Source organism: Apis laboriosa, unplaced genomic scaffold, assembly GCF_014066325.1.
Source record: "Apis laboriosa isolate Shangri-la unplaced genomic scaffold, ASM1406632v1 scaffold34_cov151, whole genome shotgun sequence".
NCBI lineage: Eukaryota > Metazoa > Arthropoda > Insecta > Hymenoptera > Apidae > Apis > Apis laboriosa.
Genome location: NW_025222928.1, coordinates 4,949,658 through 4,962,679, shown reverse-complemented (window position 1 = coordinate 4,962,679; position 13,022 = coordinate 4,949,658). Strand labels below are relative to the sequence as shown.

At 48.2% G+C, this 13,022-nt stretch overlaps 1 protein-coding gene across 1 annotated transcript in view; it reads left to right on the top strand.

Moving 5' to 3' along the window:
- Nucleotides 1-810: 810 nt before the first annotated feature.
- Nucleotides 811-13,022, top strand: part of LOC122715038 — a 210,495-nt gene continuing 198,283 nt past the window's right edge. Inside the window, exon 1 of the mRNA XM_043936918.1 lies at nt 811-1,008. The gene's annotated coding sequence lies outside the window, so the exon portion shown is untranslated. The remainder of the gene's footprint in view (nt 1,009-13,022) is intronic.

Genomic DNA, 13,022 nt, shown 5'->3' with positions numbered 1-13,022 from the left:
GCTTCGCCTTTCTCCTTTCTCCCTTTAAGGGGGATCGAATCGCCTCGCCTCGCCTCGTCGTTTCTCGCCACTTTTCTCTTTTTCTTTTTCTTTTCTTTTTTTTTCTTTTCTCTCCTTTCATTTACTCGAGAACGCGAGCCAAGACTCGCGCCCAAACGATCCAATTTGGAAATCGTTAACATTATATCCGGGAACGGGTGATCGATACGATACGTTTAATGGCCCGACAATTAAATATAATTAACACGGGGGATAGCGGGTTACGTGGCGTTCGGCTGCCAATTAGCGCGTTAGCGCCTTATCGAGCATCGACCGATCGTCCGGCCGCGTCGCTTCCATCGTTCCATCTTCTCGAGCCGATAAAATCGCCGTAGTCGAGGGACGATTTTTTTTCAGTCGTCCTCGACGAGGAGAAAGAAAGAAAGAGAAAAATAAAAAGAGAGAAAAAGAGAGAGAGAGAGAGAGAAGCGACCAATGGATCAAACGAGAAAGGGCAAAACGAAGAATCGAGAACAAGGATCTAACCGATTCAAGCGATCGTGAAAAAAATCTCGAGAAGCGAAGAGGAAACTGCTGCGTCTCTCCCGAAAAGCAGAGACGAAAGAAGGATGAACTCGAGAATGATAACGGAGCGAGCCACGGCGAGTCTTTGACTCCAGGAAGTTTTGGAAGTTTTGGAAAAAGTGTTTTCGGTGAGAAAGAAGAAGAAACGAAGAGGCGCGTTTGGCGAAACGAGCCGGATTACATGGTCGGGGGGAAGGGGGGGAAGGGGGAACGCGGTGCTCGTTCCGTCGCTCGTCGCCCGTTTCCCTTCGCGAGGGCAACCCTCGGCTCGAGCGAGCTCGCACCCGGCGCGCCTCTGCCGTGCGTCGCGCGCGAGGAGGATTCCTCCCCGTAGGAGGACTCGAGGAGGATCGAGAACGAGGGGAGAGAAGTGGACGAGCGAGAAAGGACGCCCGGAAGGAGGATGCAATCGTGACGAACGGAGGTTCCGATCAGGATCGTGAGGTGAGTTATCGGATGACCGTTATCTTTTTTCTTTTCGACGTTTCTTTTCGACGACGACACGCGCGCTCGTATTCCTCCGCTCGAGAGCGGAGAAAAAGGTAAAGGAAAGTAGGGGAATGGAGGGGAGACTACTCCCACGGGAAATGCCGGGGGCAGAAATTTCTTCTTTATGCGGTGGCTGGGCCGACTTCGCGACCTTTCACTCGTCTCCGAGGAATTTCTCGGTCTATTACTTCCTAACCCGGGCGACGAGCAGCCGCTACTCTCTGCCGAGTATCGCGCCCCCGCGTAATAGCCCCGCGCGTTTATTCTTTCCTTTAACTCGCGCTTTTCATCCCGTGTAATTTAACGTGTTCTCGCGCGTTCTTTTGAACTCGAACCAACTCTCTTGATTGCTCTTCGAAATTGCGCCCAGAGGTCATTCTCTCTCCTTCCTTCCTTCCTTTCTTTCTTTCTTCCTTTTCTTTTCTTTTCTTTTCTTTCTTCCTTTATATTTTTCGAATTAACGAGAAGCAGCGTTGCGGTCATTTATACGATAGGAATATATGTATATATAGGTAGGAAACCATGGACACAAGTTAACCGTCTAAGCGGCCGAACAAACGTCTCTAAGGCAGCTTAGGTTCGACGATCAAACGAAAACTTGCGGGCCCTGGTAGCAAAGTTCCCGGGTAATTAATAATTTCTAGAACATCAAACACCCTAGTACTTTCCTATTTACAATATACACTCCTCCGAGTAATTCGTATTCCACGGAGAGAACCGTGTAGAATACACGGTTATACACGGTTATACGTACCTACTTTCGAACAAGTATACGCAAAGTTTACATTTCGCCTTCTCAAACAACTTCGATTCCCCCACCCCGCCCCGCTTCTTCTTCGCTCCTCGTCCAAAATTTATTCGACCGCGAATTATCCTAATTTCACGGTTTCAACATTAGCCTGGAATAGCCTTGAGATCAAGAATACGAGGGGAGGGGAGACATCGAACACGGCTTCTTCATCCCTCCCTCTTCCGTGTCCCGGATAAAGTTTAACGGCTCCCCTCCTGACCGATCCTCCTGCGGCACCGACGATTAATTATTTCGTCACCGATGTCGGTCTAAAGAGGTTATCGAATCTCCCTCAAGTACTTAGTAACTTTACTCGAGAGAGGGTGGCTTTAGCCGCCCTCGTAAAGCCGTGGAGAGGCTCAGATTTTGAGACTTGGTCGGCGGCAGCGATTCTGGCGCACCTGCGTCCGTTCTACGCCGCCAAGATCAGAGAGAGAGAGAGAGAGAGAGAGGGATGATTCGAGAGAGCATTATTAAGGACCTCGTGTCTTCGCTCATTACGCCCATTCGTGAAAACCGCGTCGTACGTTCAAGCCTTATCTCCATTGGGCGGGCAGGGAATTAGCGGTGGATAGAGCGTGTTCAAGCGCGTGTGGACGGCATAAAATATTCCAGTCCCTCCCGAAAAGCGACCCGTTCGTTTCGAAGGTAAAGAACGCGTGCAAGCAAGACTCGGTGATAAGGAGTAATATAAAAGTAAATATAAATTAAAAAATAAAAGTAATATAAATTAAATTTAATTTCAAACGCGTACGGAATTCTTGGGATTCTTGGAAGGAGATTTCATCGAATCGTTCGTTTCTCTTCTCGATTCGATATATCTCCCGAGAATGCGTTGATTGGGATACACGTATGCATACGTGACGAGGCTGATTAATGAAAGCGACATGGAGAGACAAAAGGAAGATGGCGGGTGGCGATAAGCGGATACCAGGTTTCCGCCAGGTTTACTCGTTAGACCGCTCGATAATTGTTTATCCGCGCCGCAGCCAGCATCGCGATACGGCCGGCAACTGGAAAATAATTAATTAGAAGTCACCTGACGCGCGTGCCGCGTTGCGCCCATTCGATTTGGATAATGCGTTTTCCCTCCCCTCCGTGATTCCGCCGCAAACCGTGCAATTTTTCGAGACACTCGACCGGCAGAAATTAATTTCGCGATAGACGTGGCAGACACAAAGCCGGTTCCAGCTTGCGCCAGACTAATTAGCAAACAAACGATAATCGATCGTTGATTTCATTCCCTGCTTTCACGCGTGTCGTCTTTCCGCCATTCGCTAACTATAAAGCTAACTTATTCCAATTCTTTCGATTTCTCAAAAATTTTTGCCCCTCTCTTTGCTTCGCTCAAATAAGTAGACACTCGCGAAGAGGAGCGTGTAAAATTCCTTTGGTAGGGGAAAAAAACAAGGCCTGTTGCGCTTCCTTAAATTCTCGCGTCTCTGGTGATGGTCGCCGCGCATCGATCTCTCGCCGACTATAATATACAGCTATAGCTCTCCTGAGACCACCGATTCGTCCGATTTCTTAGATTCCTACTCCGGGATTTTTCATGGCCGAGGTGGTGGCGACGATTTTCCCGAGGAAAATCCCAAGGAAGGGGACAAACGGTTTCCACTTAAGCGCGATTATCCGGCGGCGAGTGTCCGGCCGTTGATCCGGGCCGAGGTCGCGGCAAGGTGTAAAGACGTCCTTTAATCAAAAGCTTCCCACCACCGATATTAGTCAACGTCGCCCGTTCCTTCCTACCGTCCCCGTCGTAATTTCATAATACCGGCGGCCTGTTCGAGGGCGCCGAGTTGCCGCATAAATCACCGCTTTATCCGCATCCCTCTCTGCCCGCGGTCGACGCGGTTTCTCTTCTTTTCCTTTAACGCGGAGCCAATCAAACGAATTATCCGCGAGGCGTTCGAACGTTGAGAAGAGCGATATTGAAAAACGATTTCTTCTGTCGAGCCACGATTTCGAATGGGGGGAGAATAATAAGTAAGAAACTCGCGGAAACCGTTGCTGGCTGTGCGCCACGAGTAGAGAAACGAATATTCCGCGCGTATATGCCAATATCCGTTAACGATATCCACTTGTACGGAACAAGTGCGAGTTAAAAGAGAGAGAAAAAAAAAAAAAAAAAAATTCTCTCCACGCGTGGAGAGAAGCGTTTTCGTTGAAGAAACGGAAATGGAAGGGAGAGACGAGGATCCTCGCTTTTGGGAGGATCTCGATTTTAGGATCTCGATGTAAATGTATCGCGACGGAAAATACGGACGGGGTCCGACCATTAGCCAAAAACCAGTCGCTGAATATATCGGATGGAAGAGGGAAATGGAAAAATGGGTAGTAGGAGAAAGGAGAAGGAAGCGACCCAGTTCTTCGACCCGCGTCAGATAAATTGGATCCGAGCAGTTTTATCGTAAAACACTGGTTCGGTTCGATCGACGAGCGAAGTGCAGCGATGGCCCGGTCATCGCCGGGAAAACTTTAACTTTAGCCACGGAAAGCTGGCGGTGGATCGGTCTGCTCGCGACAGCCTAGCCCTCCCCCCTCTTCCTACGGAGTTAGAATCAACTTTTCCTCGCCTTTCCTCTTCCCCTCTCTTTCGCTCCCACCACGTCCCCCCCATCTTTCTTCTCTTCTGTCGATCCTCGACTCCTCGTTTCACGCCCCCACGCTCTCGAACAACCGACCGGTACAAATCGACCGCCCTAATTCTCTCCCTTCGGATTGATCGGGTTTCGTTTATCGTTCGAACTCGCCCAACCTTGTTTTCGAGACATTCTACCATCTCCGCGTGAATTTTTTCCCCGGCGGATGGATTAGCACTCTATGATCCGCGCGTGTAAATCGTCTTGGGATACGGCTGTCTTCGCCGAGTGAAATAGGAGGTGAACGCTCGAGGCTCGGAGGCGAGGAGGGCTCGAGGGGGGGATGGTTTGTTCGGTAAACGCGCGGCACGTTGATCCACCGGCTAAGTATTATTTAGTGGCCGGTGGTCGGCGACAAGTCGATTTAATTTATATATCGCAGAAATACGCGACGTCTTCTACCGAACAAGCACGCGTGGCGAACCAAATTTTTACGAGGGACGTCACGTCTCGATGACGCGTTTTGGAGGCGGTCCAAACGATCTCATCGTTCGTCGGAGGTCGAAATCCTCTCTCTATCTTGTAATATTGTATCCCGTGATCGTGCGAATAGTAGTAGTGGTAGTAGTAGTATCGTCGAAAATTTCTACCTCGATAAAAATTCTCATCGCAAGTTGGCCTCGGCTTCTTTTTTTTTCTTCGCCCCCGTACGTTTTCATTTCTCTCGTAAGAAAGGAATTGGCGTAAGGATCGGCACCGGAACGGAATTTCACCGAGGTATTAGTTTTTGCGGGAGGACGGATACGCAGACCGCTGCTCGCTTCGTAATTATGCAAATAGGGTATCGATTACCGGTTAAAACGCCCGATAAAAATAACGCGAATCCGCAGAGGGCGATCGGTTATCTGCAGATTCGCATTAAAAAAAAAAAAAAAAAAAAAAAAANAAGGATCGCGTTAAATACGGGGGAGGAAATTCTCGAAACGAGAGATTAAAAAAACGGGAATCGGAACGGGGGGAGAGGGGAGAAAAAGGAGAAAAAGCGTAGAATTTTCCGGTCTGGCTCTGGCCAGATGAAATTCACCAACGTTTTATAAAAATTATCCGGCACGCGCGAAAAAAGCGTATGGGCGATCGAAAGGGTGAAAAAGATAGGTTCAACCTCCGCAATCAAACAACGATCACGCCCCTTAATGACCGAGTGACTGCTGTTACTCCTTCGTTCGTTTCAGGGGAAGGGGGAGGGGGTGTTTCGTGGCGTGTGGGGTCGAAACAGCTGCGAGTGACACCCCCCCACTTGTACGCATCTCTCTCTCTCGTCCTACCGTTATTTTCTCTGTCCCTCTCTCTCCCTCTCCACCGGTTTCGCCGCTGTCAGAGCAACACCGACACCGCTATACATAATTGCTGCGACTACTACGTGCCATGCTTAACCCTCGCGGTAGAAATTTGCATTATCGGTCTCCCCCCATGCTCGAGAAGAGGGCGGGACGAGGGATTCTCCGAGTAATCATTAAGGAATCAATCACACTCGAGCAAGGGGGAGGGGCTGACTGATTTTGTCGCCGCGTCGGTCGCGCGAATTTCATAATCGTGTCGCGTTTTCGATTAAATTCGTGACTCGAACGATTATTATTTATTATTATTTGCAACAAGGATTTACTTTGGTAAATTTCGATTTGCGATTTTTTTCAACTCAACGACACGAACGAGATTCGATAATTTTTCTTAATTAATTAAGTGGCTATTTATATACGTATCTCACGACTTTTAAACGAGTCGCGACGTTTCACAATGCGTCGCGAAGATGCAATGTGTGTACAAGAAACCGGATCTCGAAACGTAAAAAAAAAAAAATGTCTTCCGTTACGGCTTACTAAAATTACAATTTCGAAAGAAGTTATTTTCGCAATCTAACCTCTCGCTATTTAAATCTCTCGAAGTAAACGTGGAAAATTCGTGGGACCCTAGTTATAGAAATTCTCTTCGCATTATCCAATTACCATCTTCCTCTCTATTCCCGTCACTTGCGAAAATTACCCGAGCCAGCTCTCTGTTATCTCGATATACACATGTTCTCAACTTTCTCGCTAAGAACATCCGCCTTCAACCCCGTCGCAGCTCGGTTTCCGCCGAATCACGTTACCAATGGTCCTCCAACGGTTCGAGTTTCTTCGCGAAATCGGTTACCTGTTTGCGAGACTCGGCGATATCGCTTCGTACACCCCAACTAAGATTCGAAGAACCGAGACGCGTAATCGGAGATTTAGATTTTTACAACGAGTTCCGATATCGAAAAGAATTATTCAAATATCCAGTATATATATATATAAACGAAGCTACACCACGCCAACAGTGGATATTCGCGAAACACCCCATGAGTGACTTACGAAATCGAATTAAAAGCGAATAATAATATTTCCCCGACTCGTTATGAGGTAGACATCTGTCGCTCCATGGGAGAGTGTCCCGTGGAACGCTCGAGATCGTCGAGATACGCACCCGTATAGATTAAGTATCTCGCTGACTTCCATCGAGCCCCACATAGCACCGCGATACGATCGTGAGAGCTACACGGCGGTGGCATCGTGGGCGGGACAGCGACGAAATGAAACTGATATGTATGGAAATCACTCGCATCTCTATGTATGAGCCGGAAACGTTACGTTACCGTATATAATACGCGCGATTTTATATGTTTATACGCGCGCGTGTATATGTGGCAGACCACCCCTCCCCCGGCCCACCTAGTCGCCGCTTTAATCGATCGATAGAATCGACTGGGAGGGGGGGGGGGAGAAGGAGGAGGGAAACTAGTCGTTTCGTGGAAACGTGATTGCCGGCAACCCTTTCGCAGCCCCGTGGATCAACAAGTCCCCGTTTATTTCCTTCGACGATTGGGAAAAAGTACGATTGGGAAATATTTAACAATTTATAACCGGTTCCAGTCCGCTTTTTTTCCCCCGGTGTCGGAACTCGATTCGAGGATTTTTAAAACGCGTGAGAATCGACGAGATATCGACATTCGGAGACGGACAGACAAGTTTTTGTCCGCGTAACGATATCTCGTCGAGGAGAAAAAGAGAGATATATATATATATACGTATATCGCTACGTTTGGATCGTGTTTGGACTTTTCGATTTTTCGAATAATATTTGCCGAGCAAATTTGACCTTCGCCTGGCGGAAGAGGGGAGGAGATCGATTTATCGAGCGGTAGGTAGGTAAGGGATGGACAGAGATATGAGAGAGAGAGAGAGAGAGAGAGGTGGGCAGAACCGATCACCAGTCGTGTATGTACAAGCGGCGGGACGCGAACAATCGCGCACAAATCACCCGTAACCATCGCGCGCGTGGCCATCAACCATCCGAGGCTGCAAAGCCGCGATGGATCCTTGCATCGCGGATCTTTTGTCCCCCGCGGACAATCCCGTCGATTTCTGCCCTCCTCTGCACCACCTCTCTCTCTCTCTCTCTCCTCTGGTGGCGTGTAAACGCGACGGGAGGGCCGGCCGCTTTCATCGCATCCTCGATTCCGCTGTCCTGGAATTTCCTCCCCCCTCCCTCCTCCATAAATCAACCGTTGATTATTTCCGCCCATCGATGCTCCCTTCTCTCTCTTCCCTCTCTCTCTCTCTGCGTTTACGATGTTCCGTTAAACCGCTTACGAGATCGTTCGCGTATTATACGTACACGTATCCGATATCCGCCCGTTGTTTCCTTACGTTGCTCGTGGCGTTCGATGGAATCGGGCCGCGTATGCGTTCGCGGAAATCAAGAGTAAGAAAACATTCGTTCGAGTGTACAGGAGGGGAAGGGAGGTATAGGATTTCTTCGCGGGCCGCGGTAACCGGAGGAAAATGTAAACCCGGGAGGAGGAGGGGTCTAAAACGAGTAAATTTGAAAAATGGATATTTTCCTGGATTCTTCGTGTGACAAATGCACGCGCGTCGAAGCTGAAACGTTCGTATCGTATTGTTGAGAATATAGAGATATACGGATTGAGGATCGATCGGGGAAAAAGAAACGGGAGGGCGATAATATTATTTGTACTGTCGATAAGTAACATTATCGAACGATTTTTCGAAGAGCAAGCTGCGCGAGGAGAATTACGTAATTTGTGGAATTTAGAGAATTCTCTATCGGTCCGTTTCACAGGATTAGTACACTTTTCGGGGTGACGAGGAAAAATCGATACGGGGGCGGAAGGATGCAGCGGTCCAAAAAAGCCGAAACAATTTCGTAAATCGAGCGTGCGTAACGTATCGCGCGCGTTCCCATCCCCGCCAGGGGCCAGGATCGGTAAATAACTTTCCCGTTACTCTCGCTACTTTAGGCAACTAACGAACGTGAAATTAACCGCGGTAACCTGGGAAATAATCAAAGTAACGACGCTTGAATGCTCGAAATCGCGCTCGTCGTCGTATACGCCCGCCTGCTGTATACACACACGCGCACACGCTCGCCCAGACAGTAATTATCGACCCCGTCAAAGACCTCCCTTTAACGCGGCAGTACGCGCAATTAAGTGACATAAGCGACCGTAGCTGGCCACAGTTTGCGCGTCCAATCCTCTTTTTCGATCCCGACCGGTTCTCCACGATCATATCCTTCGTGTGTATATCGAATCCGCTAAATAAATTTATAATCTTCCTTATATTTATCTTTCCTTTCCTTCCCTCTCCGCTCTTCTCCTTCTCCCCTCGGCGTTGCCACGACGACGACGACGACGACGACGACGACGGTTGCCGTCGCGTCGTAAAACGGAAGAAAAATCGACGGTCGTCGAGAGAAAAAATCCCCGGTTATTCTTGGCTCGCGTTTTACGATCGCGAAAACGGCGCGGTAATCTCGCGAGCGCGGATGTAAAACCGTCCGCCATCGAAAGGTAAACACCGGTAGCCAGCGGTAGGGATCGATGTCCCGCCGACATCGAGGCTCGATACGGTACGTTCCCCGCCTCGGATCCTGTAAATATCGGAGCGCGATTACGCGAGTTATCGGTGACGGGACACGGCCGGGTGTCGACTATCGCCGTCTCGACGCGACGATTCCCGGTAGTCCGATCGTTTATCAGCGTTCCACACGTTGTACGCAACTTTGTTATCGGTGCGCAAACGCGCGTGTCGCGATACCCGATCGTAACCTCGAGGTGTTACGCCGTTCGCATTCCGATCGCCGGCCCTCGGTTGTCTCCCTCCCCCCCCAGGACAACATTCAGGACAGGATGATGTAATCGAAACATCGCCTCCTAGAGTTTCATATCTTTGCGATACGATTGCGAATCGATCGTGATTTAACGGGCACGGTGTTCCCTTCCACCTTTCCTGTTCCTTTCTCGTTTTTTTATTTGCCGAGAAATGAGAAAAAGGGGGGAAAAGGGAAAATTATGTAGCGCCAGAAAACGTATATAGTGCGATTATGTTGATGAATTCATCATTCAGTGAATGGCGTAATTTTTCTCAACAGAAATCGAGGAGAAAGAAGGATATTTGTATCGAGAATAGTGTTGGAACGAACCCCTCGACGCATTTTCCTTCTGGTCCGTCGAACAAACAGCTTAAATAAACGCACGTGATTGGATCCGATGTATGCGCATCTGGCTACTAAACGGAGGGAGGGGAGAAAAGGATTCTTTTTTTCTCTGTTTCTCTCTCTCTCTCTCTCTCTCTCTCTTTCTCTCGAAGGAACACGCCCCGTTGGTCCGTTTTTTCCACCCCCTTCGAACAGTCTCGAGTAGGGCACTCGGAAGCACGCTCGGTTCCTTTCATGCGCAAATTCGCACTCGGCGCGACGACTCTCGACGCGATCCCTCTTTTTTTAAAATTATTCCCGCCGACTGTGCCGCGCGATGACATTAGATTACCCATCCCTTCCGCGAACAGACACCCCTCTGTCGATCCACGAAGTCGGAGGAGCGTTGCGCATCCAGTTAGATCGCTCCGCAAATACGCGTCCTTATTGTTACGCTCGAATTTTGAGAGAACAATTTCTTTCCTTCTCCCTCTCCTTTCGAGAAAACTATTGGAAATCAAGAAAGTATCCACGATACAGCTGGAATATTTTTCCACGAATTGGTGCACAATAATTTCTTTTTACTTTTAGCATCGTCATAGTTCTTACTATATCGCGACATCTTTTTTCTTCGAAAAAAAAAAGTCCAATCAGTGCAACATCGAATTGGTATAATTGATAATTTTCTTTCTTTTTACTTTTAGCATCGTCATAGTTCTTACTATATCGCGACATCTTTCTTCTTCGAAGTCAAATCAGTGCAATCCAAGTTCGATTCCAAAATTATGTTAACAGAGACGTAGACTATACGAATTGGTATACAATTTTCTTTTTTTTTTTCATTTTTAGCATCGTCATACTTCTACTTATTTAGTGATAGATAATTTGAGATAAAAATAATTTGTTCGCTTCCTCTAAATTCGGCATCTTTTCTTTTTCGAAGAGAAAGTCGTCGAAAAATCAACGCGTTCGATTCCAAAACTACGTCGCACTCGTAGCTGTACATAGAGACACAGAGAAATTCGCACCGTTCGTTACAATTTTTATTCGTTTCATTCGGTCGGTCACAGGCGGTGAGTTTTAATTTCATCCCAGAATTTTTCATCCCACTATTCGACGCGTAACGCGAGGCGTGCGCCGTTGACTGAAAGGCGGAATAACATTGGATTACCCACACCCCCATTGTTGACGCCCCACAGGCAACCCTGGCAGTTTTTACACCCTCTTCAGCCACCCCAGAGAGCGAGCGTTCCTTTCTTCTCGTGGCCACGCGCGGTAAAGGGAAAACAATCTTTGGCGGAAAACAGCGCGTCGAATAATTTATCGGCGGTGGGCCCAAGTTGCAACGAGTCACGACCACCCCTGTCCCTATCTATCACCCCTCCCCTCACGCTCCTCCGCTCTTTCGTGCAACCCTTCGAAACGTTTCCCCGCCTCGAAACTTCCTTCCTCGCGCAGAAAATTTCACGTGCATGCCGATTTTCGAGCATGAACTGAGATTCTCTCTCCGTTTCTGCGCCAAACACGGTGGGAAAAAATTTAGCGACGAGAGGATTGGATGAACGGACGGGAAGCGGAAGAAAGAGCGAGCGACGTTTGAAAATTTCGATCGATAGACGAAACACATCGTTTCGAAAATTGCAATTGACGAAGAGCAGACGTCAAGTTTACAGCGCGTACGTAGAGTCGCTTTACGAAGAGAGAAGAGAAGAAAGGGAGAGGTTTGGAAAGGGAAGGAGGGAGATGAAAAAAGAGAAGGGTAACTTGACTGGTGTGCATTCCTCGATCTGGTTTTCTCCAGGGAGCGAGAGATAGGGAGTCGAGAGATATCGCAACAGAGCTAATCAACAGTGAGGCAAGAACGATTTTCACCCCTGTCGTTCCGAATAAAAAATAGTTCCCAGCCGATAATATCGCTGCCGGGAAGATAGACTTTTTTTCGCTCTCTCTCCCCATCCACGGGGACTCTGTTCATCCTTCCAACCTATGCAAACTGCCTATAAAACTCCCAAGAGAATCGACCACTCGTCTCGAATCCGCTCGAATATTTTCGAATCAGCTCAGTCAGAGATGGACACAAGATTCCCTCTCGCGAGATTAATCGCCTCCTCCGTCTTCGATCCTCGACAAATATCCACATAAACGCTTTTCCCCTTTGCTTTCGAAAAAAAAAAAGAAAAAAGAAAAAAGAAAAATCGTGGTCGCAGTGGGGTTAGAAAATTCTAGTGGCGAAAATGACGAGGCGCGAGTACGAATTCGGCTGCAAATCGATTTTTTATTGGCACTCGATCACCAGGGGTGTGTTCGACGATTGAAGTGGGCCCGCCGGAATCCAAACTTCCTGCTGGCACTCTCCTTTCTGTAGCCGCCCCGTCACTCGTTTAAACCAGCCGGATCCCCGTGCCTCTCTCGTTCACACGCTAATTCGTGACTCAGCCGAGCAATTAATCAAGTTCATTCGCATCGCACTCGGCTACCGCCGCTCCGAGTAGTTTAGTTAAGTTCATCGTTGCAACCGACGGTAACTTGACGATAACTTCGCCTCCGCTTCTGCGAGTCTTGGGGAGGAGGGGGAGTTTGGCTGAGCGAGCGTGGAAAAGGTCAAAAATCGCACGTGATAGTCTCGAGAGTCTCGAGAGTAGAACAGTTTGATCGGACGATTCGCTTCCAAGTTTGAATCAATTCGTGCAATTCGTATTTGAAGAATCTGTCGATTTAGTTAATCTTCGAGTTTTTTTTTAAATTGAACTAAGTAAAGCTTGCAAGCTTTTCATTCCTTTTGCACCGAGACTGTCAATCGTAGAGAAATTTTCGTAGAGAATCGCGTGATGAATTGTTTCAATAAAATATACGTCTCAAACAAAAAGAAGGAGAAGATGAAGAAGAGTCTAATTCGAGTTAGTCCGCGGAGCAAGGGCCACGAATTACGAGGGCATAGGTAACGTATATGAATGACGTGGCTGAACTCTGACATCGGTAACATCGCTTTAGGGACACTCCAGACATCAGCTGCTGTTTGTTAAACATCGTTCAGCTTGTCAGCGTGAACACGCCCGCCTGCTCCCGTTGCACGCGTCCTAAAA